This window comes from Tamandua tetradactyla, chromosome 21, assembly GCF_023851605.1.
Source record: "Tamandua tetradactyla isolate mTamTet1 chromosome 21, mTamTet1.pri, whole genome shotgun sequence".
NCBI lineage: Eukaryota > Metazoa > Chordata > Mammalia > Pilosa > Myrmecophagidae > Tamandua > Tamandua tetradactyla.
Window position 1 is genome coordinate 41,446,373 of NC_135347.1, and position 23,168 is coordinate 41,469,540.

The following is a 23,168-nucleotide window of genomic DNA, read 5'->3' on the forward strand; positions in this document are numbered from 1 at the left end:
ACACCAAGAATTATAGGTTTTGTCCTTCAGTGCTCCTCTTTCTCAGTGTCTGCTCTTCAGATCTAGAAGATCAGCAAGCCAAAGAGTTCTGGCATCTCCCCTCACCCTTTAATTTATTCTTTTTCATTCCTGTACTAACAAGCAATGCTGGGCTCTCATAATCTCATATATGCTATATTGTATCAGTCTCCTAACATAACTTGGGCCAGCAGCAGCTCCAGGCCTGACTCCTCTTTCAGTTGAGACTGGTGAGACAGGACCTTTTTCTTTGCAGCAGGCTCTGGGCTCCAAGCCCTGGCATCCTGTTCCACTTCCTTTTCCTTTTGTGAACATGTAGTATATCATGGGGTCTGTCCTCCTCCAAACCACGCTGTCCAGCAGCCCCTCTACTGAAACCCCTGAATGTGTGCACATCAGCCCTTTCTATTTCAGTGTTGCCACAGGTAGAGTGTAAGAAACAAGAAGTAGCAAAAGTGAGAAGAACTCATACAGTTTCTGACTCCATTTTAATAGGTTAACTGCTAGATATATTTGGCTTTGTTCCTTGGCTTTACTGTAGAGGATGAGGTTCAACAAGTCTTCCTAGGCTTCCAGATTCGACCTTAGTAAGGGACATTTCAAAGTTAACCTCACATCTCAGCCTGCTGAGGTAATTTAGACAGAAATGTAGGGTATCTCCTAGATCTTAAGTGTGCAATTATCTCTCTGAGGGCATCCAAACGGAATGAAGCTCAGATCCCTTTTTAATTATCCCCAACAAACCCTCTCAGGAGTTTTTCACTTCTTACTTTCTATTTTCAGTCCTATCTCCCACTCTTCCTCCAAATCTGTGGGTTTCAATCTGTGCTCTTAGAGCACTGCAGGGGGTCACAGAGCCACCATATGTCCAGAGCAGGAGGAGATGGTGAGGGAGTGCAGAAGCAGGCGGAAATGTGAGCGTGGTCTGTCCCTTCACCCAAACGAGTTGCTTTGTTTTGTTTTTTCCTTCCTTGCTGCTTTTTCTCCCCCTATTTTACATCTTGGGTTGGAACATAAGGATTTGAATCTTGCTATTCCCTCAAACAATCATCCCAGATCCTTCCATCCTTTCCCAACACAATTTCTTGAAGAAAAAAAGTACCTGCTCATAAATGTCTTTTCAATTTTCAAAATAGCTTTTTTTTTTTTCTTTGACACCAATGATCATTCTTTCCTCAATCAAGACTCTTCTTTCACCATTTCTGGGACATTGTGCTATTTCTCTAACAAATATGGTCTATATTTTTGTTGACTTTACTTCTCCCACAGATGGCATTTGTCTTAGGTCAGTTTCCCTAGAAGCAGAACCTGGATGGGTATCACAGTTCAAGTGGTTTATTAGAAAACATTCTCATGAGAAGGAGGGGGAAGGAGAGTAGAACAGGGTGCAGGGGGTGGGGTGAAGAGTGAAGGGAGACAAGAGCATGGCCTCAGTTGCAGACTCACTTCAGTCAGATCCCATAGAAAGCTCTGGAGCACAAATTACAACCTTGTATTTCCTCTTTGAGTCAGGGAGACTGGTTGTTTATAGCTCTACTTTTTGCATCCCCTCATGGCAGTTGGGAGATGGATTCTCTAGGTAGTCAGGGGATCTGGGCAAGGCCTTAACAGCACCCACTATCAGCATCACCTTCAGCTATGCCCTCTTTCTTTACATCACCTCTTTTAAAGGGAGGTACTTTCCCAATCTATGTGTATGTCTGCCTCATGCACATCATCAATGTTTTGCCCCAAATGCAGATGTTAATTTCTTAATTCATTTCACATTGGGTGTACTTCAAAGTCCACATTTTCAAAATCAAAATTATTCAATGTTATTTTACCTCCCCCAAATAATGGTGTTATATTTTAAATGCTACTGTTGCCAGGGTTCAAAATATTTTAAAATATCATGCTTTTTTTTTTTTATCAGACTTTCATACTTTTCCCACTTCCAATTTATTTCAAACCCCAATGATTCTGCCACTTAGATGCTTTTGGTTTTGCTACATTTTCTTTAATTTTAATGCTTTTCTACCCATTTGCATGTGGAAGAATTTTTGAAGGAATGTGTGAATAAATGATGGTGAACTTGCTTTTTGTGGTCCTTTGCTTCCAGCCATACCTTCTTTCCCTTCATCTTTGAATCTGTCCTTTTCCTGTTGACTTTCTTCATTAAGTGAAACATCTTCATTCTCTTGTCCCAAGCCAGGACTTTGTCCTTTCTCACTAGATAATCATTGCAAAGTAACAAGTGCAAATATATTTGTGAGAGAGGGACTAAAGTGCATTACTGTTTTAGAGACAATACTTGTGCCTTTGTTTTCTAATCAACGATGTCAGGTTCAAAATTTAACTTAATGCGATAGGATAAGAAAATATGACTGTGGAATATTTGGTGATGAACTGTGAAATGACATGGTCCAAATTCATCACAAGTACTCACAAAGCTGGCCCTCATATATGCCGTATTCCTACTAAGTAAGATTCTCACATTTGGCAGGTCTGCAAATGTCCAGTTATCTGTAACCATGGCAATAGACAATACTTCAATGTCTTCTTACAATAAAGACAGCTCAGTATACCTGGATGAATCTAAGATTTTAAAATGTTCTTATAGAGAGTACTTCTGTACATTAATGCTAAGGATATTCTGTCAGTTTCCTCCTCTCCAAGGGCTTTGCCACAGGCCAGCTCTGCTATGTACAGGGAGCAGATTTCACCCATTCAGTGGAGTAATTATATCCTTCATAGCTGAACAAGGAACTCAGAAATGAATATTTGATTAGCTCTAGAATTGACAAAGCACAATTTCAGAGGGGAATGACATTGAACAAACTTAGTAATAACTCTCTTTCTATGCATAAAACAAACAATATATTTACTTTCTCATGTTGTGCTTCAGCATCAGCCATAATCTGACACAAAGCAATGAAATTATTTGCCTGTTACAAACATTTTTAGAATTGTGTTACTATTTTACATTTCTAAGTGTAATCATCTATATAAAAGTATTAATATGAAGATAAGTTTCAAATGATCAAGGTGAAAAGAATATGATTTGGAGAGTTTCACTTTCAATAGTAGCAGACTTGTTAACTCACACCAGTCTTCCCATCAGGACAACTGAAGAAGCTGCTTAATATTTCTTAAAAAAGTATGTTCTTCAACTTACCAAAGATCTTAGAATCCAATGAAGAATAGTCAGGCCAAGACTTGGGAAAACTCAGAAGAAGCTGTTCAAAATTGCTTTTGCTCTCAGGATATTTTCTTAATCTAGAGAAGCAGCTGCAGAACTGAGCTGTACTTTCGGTGGACTCATGAAGCTGGAAGGACAGAAATCAAAGCCCATATTCTGCTAAGGATGAGGACTCTGGACTCCATGTCTGAAGAGTTAAGCCCTTAAGGAAGAGTGAATGAGATGAGAAGTAAAATATGATAGGAACTTGCAGCCAGAATTCCATTATTTAGAGTTAATGAGACCTCAGTTTACTCTAATAATCACAGAAGTTAACAAAAATACTCTGAAGAAAGTTACCATTATAAAATATATCAAAATCATCTACCAAATAATTTATTAAATAAAACTTCTAATCGGAAATCAACAATTGGTCTTATTGTGGTTCCCTTGCAATGGGATGAATTGCTTTTCTCTTACCACTTTTGGAATGCTCTCCTTCTCTTTAGCATTTGACATTCTGATGAGTATGTGTCTAGGAGTAGGCCTATGAGAATTTTTTCTCTTTGGCATGCACTGCACTTCTTGGGCATGTATATTCATGTCTTTCATAACAGTTGAGAAATTTTTGACGATTATTTCCCCAGATGTGCTTTCTGCCCCTTTTCCTGTCTCTACTCATTTTGGGACATTCTTGACACATATGTTTGTGCATTTCATGCTGTCATTCAAATACCTGAGAACCTGCTCAAATTTTCCCATTCTTTTCTCCTTTTCTGTCTGGAGGATTTTAATTGTCCTTAATCTAGCTCACTGATTCTATCTTCTGCCTGTTCAAATCTGCTTTTGTATACCTCTAGTGTGTTGTTAATCTCTTCTGTTATGACTTTCAGCAGTGATGTGCTATATTTAAGGTACTAAAAGTGAAAAACTGCCAGCCAATTTTGAATGACCTGTCATTTAAAAATGAGGGAGTTCAAAATATTCACAGATAAACAGAAACTTAGAGAGTTCATCCAAAAGGGATATGCCCTGCAAGAAATACTAAAGGGAGTTCTTCAGCCTAAAAGGAAAAGACAGGAGAGAGAGGCTTGAAGGATAGTGTAGAAGGGAAGATTATCAGTAAGAATAACTGAAAGGGTAAAAAAAGGGAGCAAAAATTTAAATATTTGACATTCTTAAAAAGCCAAAGGATAAAATAACTGAAGTACTGCCTTTATAGTAATAACATTGAATATTGATGGATTAAACTCCTAGATCAGATATATATTGGTAGAATGGATAAAAAAGTATGATCCAACTATATGTTGTTTATAGGTTCTTAGACCCAATGACACAAATATGCTGAAAATGAAAGGTTGGAAAAATGATGTTCCATACAAACAGTAACCAAAAAAGAGCTGGGGCAGCTATACTAATATCAGACAAAATACTAATATACTAATATTTGGCAAAATATAATTCAAATGCAAAGCTGTTAGAAGAGACAAAGAAGGACACTATATGTTAATGAAAGAGCAATCCATCAAGAAGAAATAAAAATTATAAATATTTATGCACTTTACCATGTGCCCCAAAATACATAAGGCAAACACTGTCAAAACTAAAGGGGAAAATAGACATTTCTACAATAATAGTTGGAGACTTCAATATACCACTCTCAACAATAGATAGAGCATCTAGACAGAGGATCAATAAGGAAACAGAGAACTCGAATAAAATGATAAATGAACTAGACCTAACAGATATGTACAGAACATTACACCTGAAAATAGCAGGATATATGTTCTCCTCAAGTATGAATGGATCATTTCCCAGCATAGACCACTATATAAGTTTGAAAAGGTAGAAATTGTATAAAGCACTTTCTCTGATCATTGTGGAATGAAGCTGGAACTCAATAATAGTTGGGGAACTGCAAAATTCACAAATATATGGAAGTTAAACAACGCTCTTAAACAATCAGGATTAAAGAAGAATTTACAAGAAATATTATAAATATCTTAAGATGATTGAAAATGAGAATACAATTTATCAGAAGTTATAGGGAGTAGTGAAGGCACAGATGAGAGGGATGTTTATAGTCTAATCATTTGCATTTAAAAAGAAAAAAGAGGGTGGTGCAATGGTAGCTCAGCAGGCATGCTGGAGACCTCGGGTTCGATTCCCAGTGCCTGCCCATGCCAAAAAAAAGAAAGAAAGAAAGAAAGAAGAAGAAGGAGCTAAAATGAAAGACCTAACTGCACACCTGGAGGAACTAGAAAAAGAACAGCAAACTAATCCCAAAGAAAGTAGAAGGAGAGAAATAACAAAAGTTAGAGCAGAAATAAATGAAATAGAGAATTAAAAAAATAGAGAAAATAAAAAAAACCCAACAATTGATTCTTTGAGAAGAATAAAAATGACAAAACTTTAGCTATTGACAAAAATACAAAAAGTTAAAAGACACAAATAAAATCAGAAATAGGAGGAGGGACATTAATACTGATGCCACAGAAATGGAAAGAATTATAAGAGGATACTATGAACAGCTGTGTGCTAACGAATTATACAACTTAGATGAAATGGGCAAACTCACAAAAACACACAAACAGTCTACACTGACTCTAGAAGAAATATAAGACCTCGACAGACCAATCACAGGTAAAGAGATTGAATCAGTCATCAAAAACCTCAGAACAAAGAGAGCCCAAGACCAGCTAGCTTCGCATGTGAACTCTACCAATCACTCCGAGAAGGATTAATACCAATTTTACTCAAACTCTTTAAAAAATACAACAGGGAAAACTACCTAACTCATTCTATGAGGTAAAGATCACCCTAATATCAAAGCCTGACAAAGTTACTACGAGAAAAGAAAATTACAGACCAATTTCTCTAATGAATATGGGTGCAAATACCTGCAAATTGAATCCAACAGCACATTGAAAGAATTATACACCAGGATCAAGTGGGTTTTACCTAGGTATACAAGGATGTTTCAAAATAAGAAAATCAATTAATGAAGTATACCAAGTTAACAAATCAAAGGGGAAAAACACATGATCATCTCAATTGATACAGAAAAGGCATTTGATAAAATTCATCATCATTTCTTGATAAAAACACTTCAAAATATAGGAACAGAAGGAACATCTTCAGTATGATAAATGGCACATATGAAAAACCCACAATTAACAATCATACTCAATGGTGAAAGATTGAGAGCATTTTCTCTAAGATCTCAAAAGAGGTAAGGATATTCACTTTCACCACTGTTATTCAACATTTTGCTAAAAATTTTAGCCAGAACAATTAGGCAAGAAAAATAAAATAAAGTGAATTCACATTGGAAAGGAAGAACAAGAACTTTCACTATTTGCAGATGACCCTATACATGATCCTATATAAAGTCCCCCAAAATCTATAACAGATCTCCTAGACCTACAAAAACAGTTCAGCATAGTGATGGGCTACACAATCAACACGCAAATATCACTAGTATTTCTATGCACAAGTAACAAGCAATGCGAGGAGGAAATCAAGAAAAGAAATCCATTTACAATCCCTACTAAAAAAGTAAAATATCTAGGAATAAATTTAGTCAACTATATAAAGGACTTGTACACAGAAAACTACAAAATACTGCTAAAAGAAATCAAAGAATATTTAAATAAATGGAAGGACACCCCATGTTCATGGATATTCAGGAAGACTGAATAATATTAAAATGTCAACTATACCCAAATTGATCAACAGATTCAATACAATCCCAATCAAAAGTGCAGCACCTACTTTACAGAGATGGAAGAGACAATTATCAAGTTTGTTTGGAAGGGTAAGGGGACCCAAATAACCAAAAGCATCTTGAAAAAGAACGAAGTTGAAGGACTTAAACTTCCTCTCTTTAAAGCATACAACAAAGCTGCAGTGGTCAAAACAGCACAATACTGGCATAAGGCTAGATATATTGACCAATGGAATTGAATTGAAAGTTCATAAATAGACATCTATGGACTGCTAAATCCACTTAATTGGAAAGAATAATCCCTTCAACAAATGGTGCTGGGAGAACAGGTGTTCATATGCAAGAGAATGAAAGGTTGTAATTTTTCATTATACCATATCTCACACCATTTACCAAAATTAATTCAAAAATCAAATACATTTTTTTCTTATTTAAAAAACAGCCCTATGTTATATTACTATAAAGTTCCTAGAAGAAAATATAGGGAAGCATCTTCAAGATCTTGTGGTAGGCATTAGTTTCTTAGACTTCACACCCAAAGCACATGCAATGAGAGAAAAAATAGGTAAATGGGATCTCTTCAAAATTAAAAACCTTTGTACATAAAATGACTTTGTCAAATGAGTGAAAAGATAATCTACTCAATTGGAGAAGATATTTGGAAACCAAATATCCAATAAGGGTTTAATTCCCAGAAAGCATAAAGGGATCATACAACTCAACTATAAAAAGACAAACAATCCAATTAAAAAATGGGCAAAAGACATCAATAGACATTTATCCAAAGAGGAAATAGAAATGTCATAAAAGCACATGAAAAGAAGCTCAACAAGGGTAATTATTAGGGAAATGCAAGTCAAAACCACAATGAGATAGCATTTCATACCTACTAGAATAGCCACTATTATAAACACCAAAAACTGTAAGTTTTTGGAGAGAATGTGGACAAATAGGAACACATATGATGCTGGTGGGAAGGTAAAATGGTGCAGCCACTCTAGAAGACAATTTGGTGGTTCCTCAGGGAACTAAGATCTAAGCTAAGAAGTATATATAGGTATATACCCAGAACAGCTGAAAGCTGGAATGCATACAGACATTTGCATTCCGATGTTCACAGCAGCATTATTCACAATTGCCAGAAGATGGAAGCAACCTAAATATACATCAACTGATGAATGGATAACTGATGAATGGATGAGCAAAACATGATATACATGCATGATGTTATATTATTCAGGTGTAAGCAGGCATGAAGACCTGATACATGCAACAGTGTGGATGGATATTGAAGACATTATGCTGTGTGAAATAAGCCAGACACAAAATGACAAATATTGAATAATTTCACTATTATGAACTAATTATAATTAGCAAACTCACTGAGTTAAGAGTCTAGAATATAGATTACCAGGCGATAGAGTAGGTTTAGGATATAGGGAGTTGATACTTTAAACTTGTACAGATCTTCTATATAGGCTGATGGTAAGGATTTGGAAATTGATGGTGGTGATGTTAGCACATTATTTTTAGTGTTGTTAACAGCACTGAACTGTATTGGTGAAAGTGGTTAAAAGGGAAACTTAAGGATGTATATGTTACTAGAATGAAAATTGAAGGATAAACATAGGACTGTCCAACACAGTGAATCCTATTATACATGAAGGATTATAGTCCTTAAAAGTACAAGAATAAGAATGTTCTTTCATGAATTATAACAAATATATGACACTAATACAAGGTGTTAAGAGTAAAGGGGTATATGGAAAAAATAAATCTAATATAAACTATGACAGTAGTTAATAATACTATTTTAATAATCTTTCATCAATTAAAACAAACAGAACTACTGTTAAAAAATAGTACAATTATAAAAAAGTACTATCAACAATTGTAACAAATGTTCCACACTGGTTCAGGCGTTGTAAGTGGGGTGGGGTATGGAAATCCTGTATTTTGTGCACTATTGTTCTGTAAATCCACACCTCTTTTTAATTTAAAAAATTGAATGGAAAATAAAACTTCTATAGCACATTTACAGATAAGGAAAAAAAAATCAGAAAAACACAAAAGATATACACCCACAAAGTTGTGAATGTAGGAACTGCCAGGCAAAATAAGGCAACTATTCTAACCTTAAAAATTAAAAGACAAGATTGAATTATTTGTTAAGAAACAACATATCATTGTAAAAAGTTACATAGACAATTTAAAAAGAAATCAACTAAAATTATGCAATTAAAACTAAGATAAAATAAAAAACTAAGATAAAATAATAGAATAACTCAGTTTATGACTTTTAAAACAAATTAGACATAGCTGAAGAGAAATCAATGAACTGGAAATAGATAAGAGGAATCTATTGAGGGAGAAGCATAGAACAATGCAAAGATAAAAAAAATACAGATGAGAGAGAGTAATTTAGAGGACACAGAAAGAACACCCTCTATCTACTTGATTTAAGACACCAAAAAGGACAAAAGAGAGAATAGAGTAGAGGAAATATTTCATGAGAAAACTGAAAATATTCCAGAACAGATGAAAGGCAGATCTTAAAAAGCCAATGAATCGCAAGAGGAAAAATAAGAAAAAAGAAGACTTCCCTTAGACATGGCATAGTGTTACTTCAGAAAACCAAGAGCCAAGTTTTAAAGCAGCGGAGGACATTGACTTTAAAGAAACTGGTCATAGTGACCTCTTGCTTCTTGAGTGCCAACACAGAAACTTAAAGGACAGAGCACTAGTGTTTACACTTAAGTAGCAGGAAATCAAAGTTTCAAAACTGGAATTTCATACCCAATGAATATATCTTCAAAAATGAACCAAAAATAAGAACATTTTCAAATGAACAACAGCAGCAACAACAAAATAGAGTGATTTACTAGCAAATTACACCAAAAGCAAATTCTAAAGTATATACTTTCAGCAGAAGAAAAATAATTCCAGATGGAAAATCAGATGTGGGAAAGAAAATGCTACACATAAAGATAAACCTATTGAATACTGGCTGTGTAAAGCAATAATAATGATGATCCTTCATAGGGCTTAATATATTTCTGGCTTAATGCTGTATCACCAAAATACCTGACAGCAGCAGTTTTTAAATCTGGAGTTGGGTAAATGGATTTTAGAAGTTCTAACTTCTTTGCATTGTCCTGGCAAAGAGTAAAGATATAGAAAAATATTAAATCTTGATTGGTGAGCTTGCATGATTTAATGGAGGGAATAAGCAGTAGGACAGATGCTGTTGTTCCCTGATCTGTATTCCATTGACCCACTTTAAAAGCATCTGCTGATCTAGACTGTCCAGCATAGTGACGGTGTAACAGCCCAAGTGTGTGCTTCTCTTTCCCTTTCTCTTGAAGGAATTCTGCGGTAAATCTGGAACCTACAGCATCACAAATAGATGCCATCTACTTTTAGTGCAGGGACACTGACTGTCTCATGGGAATCCCTCAACCAAAGGGGATAGAAATTTGGTGAAAAATGCCCTAGCCACCCCATCCTTCTGTGGGGTGATGCTGAGGTATGTTCTATCCACATTCTCCCAGAAGGTCACCGTAAATTGAGCCCCTATTGCCTACAGAAGTACCTTATTCATTATTGATTTCTCTCCCTTCTGTGTTTCATATCCAAACACCTCTCAGTTCTTCCTGGGAGTTCTCCCAAGTAAATTTCTGGCACCCAAGTTCTTATCATAGGGTACTATTTTAGGGAAGTCCACAATAAGAAAATCGCACCAGAAGTGGCCCTAGTAAACAGACCTTTGGACTGGGATTATGGTACTGGATTGCTTGCCTATCAGAAGACAAGGACCTGATTGCAGACGGTAAACAAGTTGTTGAAAAACTTTCATATATTGTGGTATCACAATTCCTTAGACTATTGCTGTAGAGGATTCGGACAATGTAAGGCAGGAGCAATGGCTTATTCAACTAGACCAGCACCTGAAAGATAAGGGGGACATGCATGATAAGCATTGTGAGTTGTCTGGACTGCTAAATGGTCTAGAGGCCTTGAAGAAGGAGAAAGACTCAGATCAGCTATGAAATCCAAAAGGGTCCTGTCTTAGTGTCCTATGGCTGCTGTAACAAAGCACCACAATAATGGCTCACAACAACAAATTTATTGTCTTATAGTTCTGGATCCTAAAAGGCCAAAGGGAAGAATCCTCCCTCGTCTCTTCCTAGCTTCTGGTGGCTTGCTCTCCATCCTTCAACCTTACTTGAGCATCACATGGTGTCTGTGTCCAATTCCCTCCTTCCTAGAAGGACACAGTCCTATTGGATTATGGTCCAACCTAAACCAGTTTGAACTCATCTTAACTAGTAACATCTTCAAAGACCTTATTTCCAGATAAGTTCACATTCACAGAGCTAGGAGTTAAGAGCTGACTGTATCTTTCGCAGGGACACAATTCAACTCATAACAGCTTCCAATGAAGCATTTAAAGAAACCTTTATCTCCTGTCTCAGGAGAGCTGAGGACATTGAAACACAGGTCCAAAAATTGTGTGAAGGATGGCAGAGCTACAAAAGAGGTTAACTGCACTGCTCTAGCAAGAATCAGAGGCTAACATAAGGACCTTAACAAAGGAGCAGGCCATAAGACCTAGCAGAGAGGGAGTAGTGGGATATGTTTGAAAACTTTGAACTCCAGATGTCCTTGTGTCCTCCAGGGCAGCAGAAGTAGTCTTTTCTTCTTTGCCGGAGGAGAGCAGCATCTCATTGTTCTTAACTATCTTAATTTTGTTAATGAATAAATTTGCCTTCCTAGTGCCACAGAGATGCCATTAATAAGTAGTACCGTGGTGCCGTGCAACTGGTGAGTATTAAGAGGGTGATTTCAAAAGAAGCCCCATGAAACATGTGACACTGGAAAGATGTCCATTTCTTTGGATGAAGGCCTTATGAGTATTCTTGGGAAGCATTCCTGACAGACCGAGGATACAAAGCATAATCTTTTGTTCCTAGGCAATCAGTTAACGCTCACCTTCTGAAGCTGGAATTAGGATTTTGTCCTCCTGAAACACATATTACCAACACCCCCATTTTGGTTCTCTTTGATGTAGTTTATTCTACCCTGTTTATTTTGCAACATGGTAACAGCCATAAATTCTTACAGGAAAAATATAGGGTGAGTGTAGTAAATATGAATTAACTTTAAAAACGAACTGTTATGGCTGAAACACCATACACCCTATGGCTGCAACAACACCGCAGTTCCTTTGAGGCCTTCACCCATCCTGCTAACTAATTTTTCCTGCCTCCTTCTTCTCCCAACTTTTTATGTCTATGGCTTAACACCATTAGACTTGGACAAGTTTGTGGAAATAGTGCGGCTGTACAGGTACCTGCTGGAGAACAACTTAAAGCCATTATGTGCCTATTTTTGTGACCTCCTTTTAAAAAGCCCAACATTCAGCCAATAACAGCGTGTGGAAACATACGTGTTAGGGACAGACTGTGCTGTTACCAATTTTTCATCTAACATAAATTTACAGCCTTTCTGCACTAGTTGGTGGGCTCTGTAGATGAGTTTCAAGGCGAATTTATTCATTAGCTAAATTTACAACCCAAAGATGTAAATACAAGAGAACTTAAAGTGATTCTAGGCAGTTCCAGACATACGTGGACAGTTTATGACCTTTATGAACTATTCAAACTGGAAGTCAGGTTCCTACACAAACTATTTATGGGTGACTTTCTAGACAGCGTTTGCTACAGTTTGGAGAATTTCACTTACTTTTTTCTCTAAAGGCTAAATGGCCTGATCATATTACATTCTTGCGATGAAATCATGAGAATAGACAGATAACACAGGTATATGGATTTTATGATGTGAGTCAACCCAATGCTAATGCCTACAGATATTGCACCAAAGTTTTTGACATGCTCACAGTAGCACCTTTAATAGATGAGCAGATTTTGCATGTTTGTGGTGGTTTATTCCCCGGTATCAAAACACTGGATCAAATTTGAACTGCAGAATGGAATTGGAATTTTGGCAAAAGGAGTATTTTGTGACCTGATTTGGTAGGATCCCCAAGATGCGGATACTTGGGCAATCAGTCCCCTGGGAGCAGGTTGGCTTTTTGTAATAAAAGTCACAAATGAGTTTGTTCATATGACAACCTGAACTTCATCTGTGAGCCCACCAACCAGTGCATGAGGGCTACAGGTTTATGTTAGATGTGGAGTTGATAACTGTATGGTCTCTTCCTAATTCCTGCTGTTCATTGTGGAAATATTGCCTCAATCATGGTCTTTAAAGATGTAAATACAGGAGAGCCAAAGCCGGTCTGGGCAGTTTCAGATTCAGAATGTGTTATTCCTTTCAGAACAACACTGCAGTTCCTTTGAGGCCTTCACCCATTCTGGTGACTCACTTTTCCTGCCTGCTTCTTATCCCAACTTTTTACTGAGCACTCTTCTGCTGAAATGCTCTCTTGACTTTCTTATTTTAAATGAACTTACTGTTTGTCATGGTGCCTGCACCAATACCGATGTTTTTCTATCACTCCGCCTGCCCCCCTCCCCCACCCCATCACTTTCATACTTTGGACTAATTGGAGAACGTTTGAGAAATGTCTTAGTACTCACACTGCTGTATGTAGCTCTCGCTAGTTTAGCGGTCTTAGGGAAACAAGAGGCATTCGCTTTTTGTAAAAAGTCAATTCGAATGGACTACACCCCCAAAACTCAACCCTTTGTATCATTCAGCCTTTTTTTCAGTTTGTCAAGTTCTGAGAAACTTCAGTAGCAAGACTGATAGTCTTGCACAATGAATAGCTACTGCCTCGAGCCATGTATACCCGTCTCAGCTGTAAACTTCACCGTCCTTTGTTGGATATTTTAAATGAATATAAAATAAATTGGCCTAAAGGACTTAAAAGAATTGTTCTTAGTGGGTCTGGATCTGCAGCTTCGAAGGAGTTCATGCACTACTCACAGGCCTAACATACCCTGAGAGTGGGGTGTGTGTACTCCGAAGACCTGAGTAACGAACGATGAGCTAACCTTTCCTAGCCCAGCTGTGAAAGACCCTTCACCATTGGTTCAAGTGACTCTTTTCCCTTTCCTTGCAACCAACTGGATTTTTTTTTCTTTTTTTGGCATGGGCAGGGTCCGAGTATTGAACCCCCGTCTCCAGCATGGCAGGCAAGAATTCTGTCCCTGAGCCACTGTTGCCCGCCCACTGGAATTTTTATTAAATATCATTAATCAAAGGTGAAAAATTCTCCAAGCAGAAAAATTGTCAGTGAAACCGGCTGTGTATGTGGAAAAAAATAAATAAAAGGCTTTGATAATTATATATTAATTCCAACAGTAATAGTCTTTTCAAATCATCATAGGCTTCAGGTCCTCTTTGATTTTAGGGGTCTAATTTTGGGGAAGACCTATTAATCTTTTTTCCATTTCTTTGCCTTTCTTATTCAGTAATTGAACTGCTCAGGTGTTATTGATTAATGTAGCTTTCTTAAATGACAGGTTGGTATGGCAGCCAAAGCTATTCTCTACGCTGTTCTTACTTCTGAAATGACTCATGAGATATTCTGGAATACGGAAAAAGAATAAGGATTTTAAGTTTTGTTTTTTTGGTTTTTTTTCTTTATTAAAAAACAGTCTTAGGTACCACCTAAGGGGAAAAAACCTTTAAACAGGTTTTCTTTGGATGACCAGTGTTGGAGCTAATTGGAATGAACTTTAATTTCCTTTAAGGTTTAGAGCCAGTGTATTATAAACATAGTAGATTTTGGGGAAAATGTACCCTAGGAGAGTTTTTTTTTTTTTTTAATATGCTCCCATAAACCTTAAACTGAAGTGACTGCAAGGAAGACATTCTCTTTCAGATGAAGCATGTTGAGGCTCATGCTGGCTGCAACAAGTTAAGTGAGTCAAGCGCTTGGGGTTTTTAATAGGATGATATCACAGAGAAAAAAAACATAATGCAATCTTGAGGGTTATGGAAAAATCAGGGATTAGTAAAAAGCAGGTATTTAGGAAGGTAGACCCTATAGAATTATATCATAGCACAAAACTGCCAATATCATTTATTTTGTAGAATAAACATCTGTGCTTTGCAATATAATTGGGGGATACAAGTGCAATGCTAGTTCTGTTTAGTTTGCAACTCTGCTTGTTTCTTCCCCCATACTGGTTGTGTTAATTGCCCCTTTGTGGATGCGCTGCATATTCTCTAAGCCTCATAGTGTGCAACTGAATTTATGCTGTGCTTCTCTCAAACACACCTGCAAGAAGTTTTAATAGCTTTAAAAACTATAGCTGTTTCCCTATCTCCCTGTTGCATGACAGACATGACTACCTGAGGAATTATCACAAAAGATAATTTAATAATAATTATGATGGTGTAGGCACCTGAAATTCCATCTGGTACTGTACACTGTAGTATGATATATCTCTCTATAGAGAGAGATTTTATAAGCTTGGCTGACGTATTTCCACTAGTGCACATGCATGTTGAGTGCTCTTGCTTGGACATCCAAAAGAAAATTTCAGCAATAGTTATAATAGTGAATCCACACTGAATTACAACTTGGTGAATGCTTTCACAAATTATGACCTGTTTCTCTCCACCCCCTGAATTTTTCTCTTAACGTTTAAATTTAGCTTAGAATAAAGTTGTATAATTATAGAATGGGAGGGATAATATGCTTCACTAGCTGTAGCTTTGTTGTAGCTCTGGATTAAAAATGGCAAAAATAAATGCTGTTTTTATTAAAATGTCTAAGGGACTTAAAGATTTTACAAGCTTCCAAAATTATTTATTTACTGTATCTTAACAAAATGATTATTTTGTAAGGAGAACAAGCTAAATTATCTTTCATGGAGTGATCAGTAACTCTCTGTTGAATGGATAAGAAATGATTGTATGGAAGTATGAATGAATGAACTAAATGAAAGTGTAAATTCATAAAGATTAAAAACAGATATATTCATATATTTTTCATCTGGATCTATACTGAGAAACACTTGAGAGCAATATGTCAGAAAAATGAGCAACTTTTACAAATATATCCTTTTGTTTTGTGGTCATGACTATAAGACTGCATATCTTGATTGTCATTAACCAAATAATCTGAATTTGGGGTAATATGAAAGTCAATAGAATAATGTGCATGCTATGGCTTTGAACCGTGTGCTTTCTCTCTGCTCTCTGGTGCTGTTGACTTTTCACGACCACTGAATATGTCAGTAGAAAATACCTTAGATTTTCCTTTCATTAGAAATTATTTGTATATTTATATATATCTCATTAGAATTGGTAGGATTTCTAGTATGTGTTTAGGAAAGGTTAGCGTCAACTAGGGATGAATCTCCACTAGAGAATTATCTACAGTTTGTGCTTATTTTCTTGTATTAGGTGCTCTGAGATTAATGCTAGCTGACGAGGTTTCTTTCATATATATTGCATATTAAAACTATATTAACTGTTATTACTGTAATTTATTGCTTAAAATATTGCATTGATCTTTATCAAAGGCAACAAAAGCAAGAAAGCTTTTGCCGATTTAGATGATTTTGATAGCATTGAAACTTCACCAGAATGCTTGTCTACTCTGCATTCTTTTTTCCAAACCGAAGTGTAACTTTTTGAAAATAGGACTTGAAAGTTTGATCCAGTTCACCCAGGCATCAAAAGCACATACTATCAGTGTGTTTCTTAAAAGAGATATCCAAGTGAGGCTGCAAACCTCAAAAGCTATCTTGAGACATTAAAAATTTCCTTTGAATTGAGTTTCAAATGCCAAATGAGTACATCAGTACAAACCTTCAATCTGAATTAAATATTTTAAAGCCCAACATGTTAATTTTAATTTGGTTAGGATTTTAGATACACTCAGTGTTTTCCAGAGGAAGTCTGGTAAAGGTGGTATAGCAGCACCACCATACTAAAACAGACTTCTGCTTCTGCTGTTTATTCCACCATCCTTGTCACTCCATTGCAAAATGACTGCTGAAACTCCAATTGCAGTTAGACAGAAGAGGCAGTTCTAGTAGGTTTGGTCACACCTTTTTTTTTGGTCAGAATAGCAAAACTTCCCCAGATACATGCTAGTAGACTTATGATTACCTTTCATTTGTCAGAACTGGATCACATGGTTACCTATAGCTGCAAAGGAAGCTGGAATTCTACCAAGATTTTGGAATAGCAAGTTTGACAATTCCAGCCTCTAGAGTAGAAGGCAGTATGAGAGAGTAGAAGATTGGGTATTATGTCAGCTGAGTCTATTATACTTTCCTAGTGTTATCTGCTGTCCTATTGAATTGTAGTAATTTGAATACAAAACAAATTATGAGAAGACAAAGGAATCTAAATATCTTTTGAAAGTTTATTATCAAGGATCCTACTGACAATTAAATGCCATCATCTAATAGGATTGATGTACATTGTAATTTGAAACAAACAAACAAAATTCACTGTTTTAGGAAAATAAGAACATTGGTTGTATTAAGTGTACCTTAAAAAATCAGGATGCAGAATGCAATTTTCTTTTTAAGACGACCACTTAATATAATCCCTTTTAAGTAAATCACAGAAGACCAGTGTGATGATTAAATAAAGATTGTGTGTGTGTGCATGTGCACGCGCGTGTGTGTGAGGCTTTAGTTAAATGAGCACTAGCATCACTCCTCAAATGAGTATTCATAACCACTACTTGCTTTTATTCTAGAGGAGCAACAAAATGGCAGAGACGACAGCTGCCACATCATATACATACACACACTCCTTCCTACACAAACTATGCTTTGTACATCAGATGCAGCATAAATACCATGGCATGTGGCAGTTGCTATGGTAACAAGTTTTTTTTTTGATGAAGAGCAGATGGAATAGGCATGTAAAACTTGCATAAGTTGTTAGTAATCTGTGAGTTACTGTAGACTAGTTGTTGAAAGGAAAACTTTAAAATTATAGTTTTTCTAAATCGTCCATGTAACATGTTTAACTATCTCTTTTCTTCCTACCTAATGTAGTCCAACTTGGTATCTGAATGGCAGTGGAAAATTGTTACTTATTTTTCTTGTGACACAGAAAGTATATGTGTGCATGTCTAAAAATTAGACATATATATATATATATACATGTAAACATACGTATGTATACATATATATTTTTCTGTTTTTGTTTTACCATATCAGTTTCTATCATGGAGGTTTTAAAATTGTCTTTGAGTGAATATATATGGACTTCCAATGGCCCCATATTCAGTACTATTCATTTGAGTCCAATTCATAAAATATAAATGATAATTTTGAGGGTTTTAAATTCGAAGATGGTCCCTCTGGAATAACCAATGAGAAGTAGGCTTGTTATACAATACAAATTGCTGCTGTGAGCCACCAACAATGGGACATATAATTGGTATTTTGGATTGTTTCTGGTTTTCTTTCCTCCCTGTTTATGTAATCAATAAGAAACAGAAAAATCATCCAAACTTGGTTCACCTTCTACTAAAATGTCCTCTATTTTTTAACTGCTATAATGAAGTAGGCAGAGAAAAATCAAAAATCAAGGAATTATTTGGGTTCTACTATCATAAACAATGACTTTTCTATATTGATTTATTTCCTATATTTATCTGTAAAAACAAACAGCAAAGGAGATTTCAACAGAGTTCAGCAACTATTTGGTGTGCACCATCATGAGACAGCATATGTTTATAACATCTTTGGGCATAAGGCACAGCAACTGGCAACCAGGAACAAGATAATCATCGGTGAAAGAAGAAAAATATGCAAATTTCTCTAATCTGAAGTGGACTCTAAAGATCACTAAAGAGGGGACTGTTGAGGTGTCGAGCAGAAAGAGAACATGTTTCATGAGGCCTCTCTTTTTTGGGTCTCCTTTTCGTTAGGTTCTGCTGATTGTACGCAAATTTTTAGATCCTGGTTCCAAGTCTCTGTGACCAGGCAATTTCCTGGATCTTCAATCCTTTTTGAGGGCAAATTCTTCATTGCATAGACTATGGGAATATCTGGAGAAGTTGGTTCCCATGGAGAGAGGAAAAATATATATTGAATCCACTTTTCTATACTCATTGAGCTCTTTCTTGAGAAATTCCTCAAAGACAAGTCAGGTATACTGTCATCTTTATATTTTATATTTCTACGTGAGGACAAAACTGAATACAGAGACTCTTGATATGTAGTTCCTTTTATACTCTGAATGTAAAGGCATTCCTTTGGTTTACGCCCCTGATTGCCGTTTTAGATGCTATGAGGATTTGTGCTTCTGCTTCATCAGGTAACAGGCTTAACAAGATGATAAATCACTATTGTCCAGCCAGCCTCTCATGTGTGTGTAATGAGTGATGTACTGTCTCCCCCCCCGCCCCTCTTAGTGCTCATGTGCTCCCAAGCATGCTCAATGGTAGAAGCTGTTGAGAAGATTTCCAGGGAGGACTGATTCCTATTTACACAGAACATTCATTACAGGCTCAACTGTTGCTACTTTGGTAAACTGATGGCCAATTACAAAAGCTTGGGCCACAACCCCCTATTCAGTAATTCATCAGTTTATCTATTCAATCTCTATTTATTAAAGTGTACCAGATGCAAAGCCCATACGGGGCACTGGAAATAAGGTTAACAAATAAGACTTTTGGTGCTTATATTCTAGGAAGGGTTTCAGACAATAAGCATGTACATATGTATTTTTTAAGAGTTGACCACATTTTTATCCACTACATGGGTTATAGCATGGGTTGCTGTGACAAAGCATAACTAGAGGAGAATAATTTAGATAGGTTGGCCAAAGGCTGTATCTCCAGAAAAGAACATTTGAGATTAGCACATATAGGCTCTTTAATTGAACTTGTAATTGTGAAGTTAGAATGCTAAACCACTTTACTAATCACCTAAACTTTCATTTTTACTTAGGAAACTGCAGAGAAGAAATAGAAAGCAACTGAGGCAGGCTGACATATCAACAGTCCTTTGCAGTGCTAATTAAGACACCTGCCTCTATGGGAAAGGACGAACTGTGATAAACAAGTTGTGCTGACACCAGCAAATCTGCTTATCTTCACCAAATAAGCCTGTTTTCACAGAATCATCCTGCTTGGGCAGCTTTTGCAGAGTATGGTACCCAAAGACTATCTGCCCCAGACAACTACATAGCTCAACTCCTCCTTGCCTCCCCACCCCATTCCCACATACTCTTTCTTTGTCCTAAGCAGGTATATGAACAGTTTCCCTGCCACTTTTCTGTTAGCAGCAACTTTCTTTTAGTTCTGCTTCCATACATGTCATTTAGCTCAATAAACTTATTCTGTGCCTTCGTTTTCAGACTCTGTTTTCAACTTAACACAATAAAAGTGGTAGCAATTTCCAGTTTTAGCTTGGGTCGTCTGTGTTTTGTACGTCCTGTAGCACTTTTCAAGTTATCAGTGCACAAATCCAATATTAAATATATTTCAGGGGATTGTGTTATCAGGATAGCACCCATTGGAAATGATTATTCCATGCATCAAAATAAGCAGGATAATCATAACATTTTAAATTATTTACTATAGTGTTACATGAACTGCAGTAAACCTAAAATGATTATATATAATTACAGAGAAAAAGAAGGAAAAACGCCCTTATTTTAGGATCAGTTTCTGAAACCAAAATATATTTATTGTTCTTAGTGGTATATTCAGAACATTTAATTTAATTGTTAAAAAATCCATTACTTAAAGGTGAGTAGACTCACAGAATTTTAGCACAGATGACACTCATATGTATGGTCTAGAGCCCTAAGAGAATTACACAGAGGTAATACCCCTGCTGGATTTAAAACTCTGGAAAGTTGTTCTCACTCTTGAAGAGCCAATACACAATAATTGCTGTAATCATACTGCATTCCTTTATAAATTAACCCTTCACTCCATGGGAAGCTAAGGAAAATTAAGATGCTTTGACTTCCAGAGAATTACATGTATTTTTATATTTCCAATTCATTACAATAATAATTGTGGACACTAGTTTTGTTTAACTAGTGTGCTACTTATAATTGCAAAATAGCTGTTAAACAATTGCAGCAAAGGCTTAGCTTTGTGAGACATTAATAACTTCAACCTCTAGTAATGCTAGACACTTAATGTGGAAGGACGTGAGAGATTAATAATTAAAACAATCTTCTCAATGAACTGTTAGCTCAGAAAACAAACAGCTCTCCTTTACCTTGGCGCTAGTAATTGACAATGAACTGAAAGCCTTGTTGACAGTGCATTTGGCTATGCTTTACTACTTATTGAAATAGGATTTACATTCATTGTGCTATCACAGGACATGTGATATAAGTTATAACTCACTAGCAAAGCATGATACATGATTGAACACTTTATTCTTCTTAGTGTTATTAGAGTTTATTCAGTGCAATAAAAGTTTGTAATGTATCTAGTTGTGATTATTCTCTTTTTATATTTCTATACATGGGGGCAGACTAACAAACATAGACATCTGAAGTCCACACAAAAAGAGTGATTTAATGGTTAAACTGTAGAATGGCTCTGGGAATTTTTTTTGCAAGACTATTCTAATCAAATAAATTTAGACTAATCATCTCAAGGAAAAGTGGTCTAATATGCAAATTATTTAAAATGCAAATATGGTAGATTTCAAGGGACCAGATCATGTAGTTTTTATGTTCAGAGGGAGAGCAGTGTTTCATGCTTTCTGACGTTCAGGCACGTGAATCTTTTCAGTGCTCTAGTCTTTTATGAGCAGCCCTCACTGGGGCCAGTGCTTGGAGAACTATGAAGTCAGCAGATGGGATTTTTGTGGTCCATTTCTACAGCATTTCTGCACACTTTTCTCCGGTCAGCTTCCCCCATACATCTTTCCACTGTGAGGAAACTACTTCTACGCTTGAAGAAAAGACACGAGATTGAGGCCTGATACTGTCACTCCATGTCGCAATCAGGGCAAGTTAGATATGACTCTCTAAATCTCACTTCTCTTATCTGTAAAGTGGGGAAACTGATGTTATCTTCCCTGACCAGGCCACAGGATTTTCTTGAAAACACACTGAGAAATTTTATGTGAAGGCATTGTAAGTATATCAGCCGTTGTTGCTTCCAAAGCTGGTTTTCAGTTCTCATGAATGTGAATATGATCAGTTATTCCCCATTACTCGTTTCCCATATAGTCATTGTGGTAACTTCCCATTAATATTTGCATTTAATTTTTATCAAAGCTTTAATGGTGTTATTGTAGGCAATGTCATAGAATGGGATGATCAGTGATTTGGCGTCTGACAGACTGGTTTGAAAGTTGGCTCTGTTTTTAACAACTTTTGGTCTTCAAGCAAGTAATTACACCCCTTAGGCCTCGGTTGTCTAACCAGTCAACATGGATAACATACCTACACTGCATGATGATGGGAGGATTAAATAAAAGGGTAAGATTGTTGGCATATTGTAGGTACTCAGTAACAGCTACTGATTACTAGTGATTAATAGTGAAAATATCTACGGGTTTATAGGACTTTCGTATATTCTTTTTTTTTTTCTCTGAAATTACACCTTGTAGGCTGTTAGCCACTACAGCCCTAGGAAACGATCATTGCACTTTGTGTTCTTACGTAAGACTGGCCCTTGTAAATCTATACTTATATTTCATGGTTTTGTTCCACATTGTTTCCCCAACTTATCGCTGAGAAATTAGAACAAATATATTAATTGTTTACTGCAAGTCCATACCTATGTATGGTCCTAAGCCCTTGTTTAGAAAATAAAAGCCGAGTTGGGGACCCAGTGCCCTACCTGAAGGAGTTTTGGCTCATGTACTTGGGGTATCCTACTGAAAAACTCTATTCTTACCCTACCCAATCCATCCATTCTGCCTTTGAGTAAACTTTGTTTGTTTGTTTGTTTGTGATGGAGCCATGATCTCGACTATTTGAGCATGACCATATCAGAGAATTCTTTGCAGTTACGCAGATGGTCCTAATGGATAGGTAGCCACACTGACCTTGTTTCCTGGTTGCGAGAAGGTAATTTCTACCTGAAAGGATATTTTGAAAAGCCAAAAACTATAATCAACAGTTATTTCAATAGGATTTTTTATGCATTTCTGAGTTCAGAGTGACACTAATTTATGCTATGATATCAGCTTCCATTAAAATGGACAAAATTAATAGGCGCATTAGCTATCCTAACACAACCTAATAAATCATTTTATCTTCAATTATTACTATATAATATAGCTGTTTGCCTGCTATCCCTACATCCTTTTGTACCTATGTTTAAGGCTT

General features: G+C 36.3%; 1 long non-coding RNA gene and 1 pseudogene across 1 annotated transcript in view; both read left to right on the forward strand.

Annotated features, from left to right (window-relative positions):
- Window positions 1-20,198, forward strand: part of LOC143665346 (uncharacterized) — a 35,803-nt gene extending 15,605 nt beyond the window's left edge. The window contains exon 3 of the long non-coding RNA XR_013166895.1: window positions 19,808-20,198. This is a non-coding gene — a long non-coding RNA (uncharacterized LOC143665346). The remainder of the gene's footprint in view (window positions 1-19,807) is intronic.
- Window positions 344-13,264, forward strand: LOC143665774 (serine/threonine-protein phosphatase 6 catalytic subunit pseudogene; annotated as a pseudogene).
- Window positions 20,199-23,168: the final 2,970 nt, after the last annotated feature.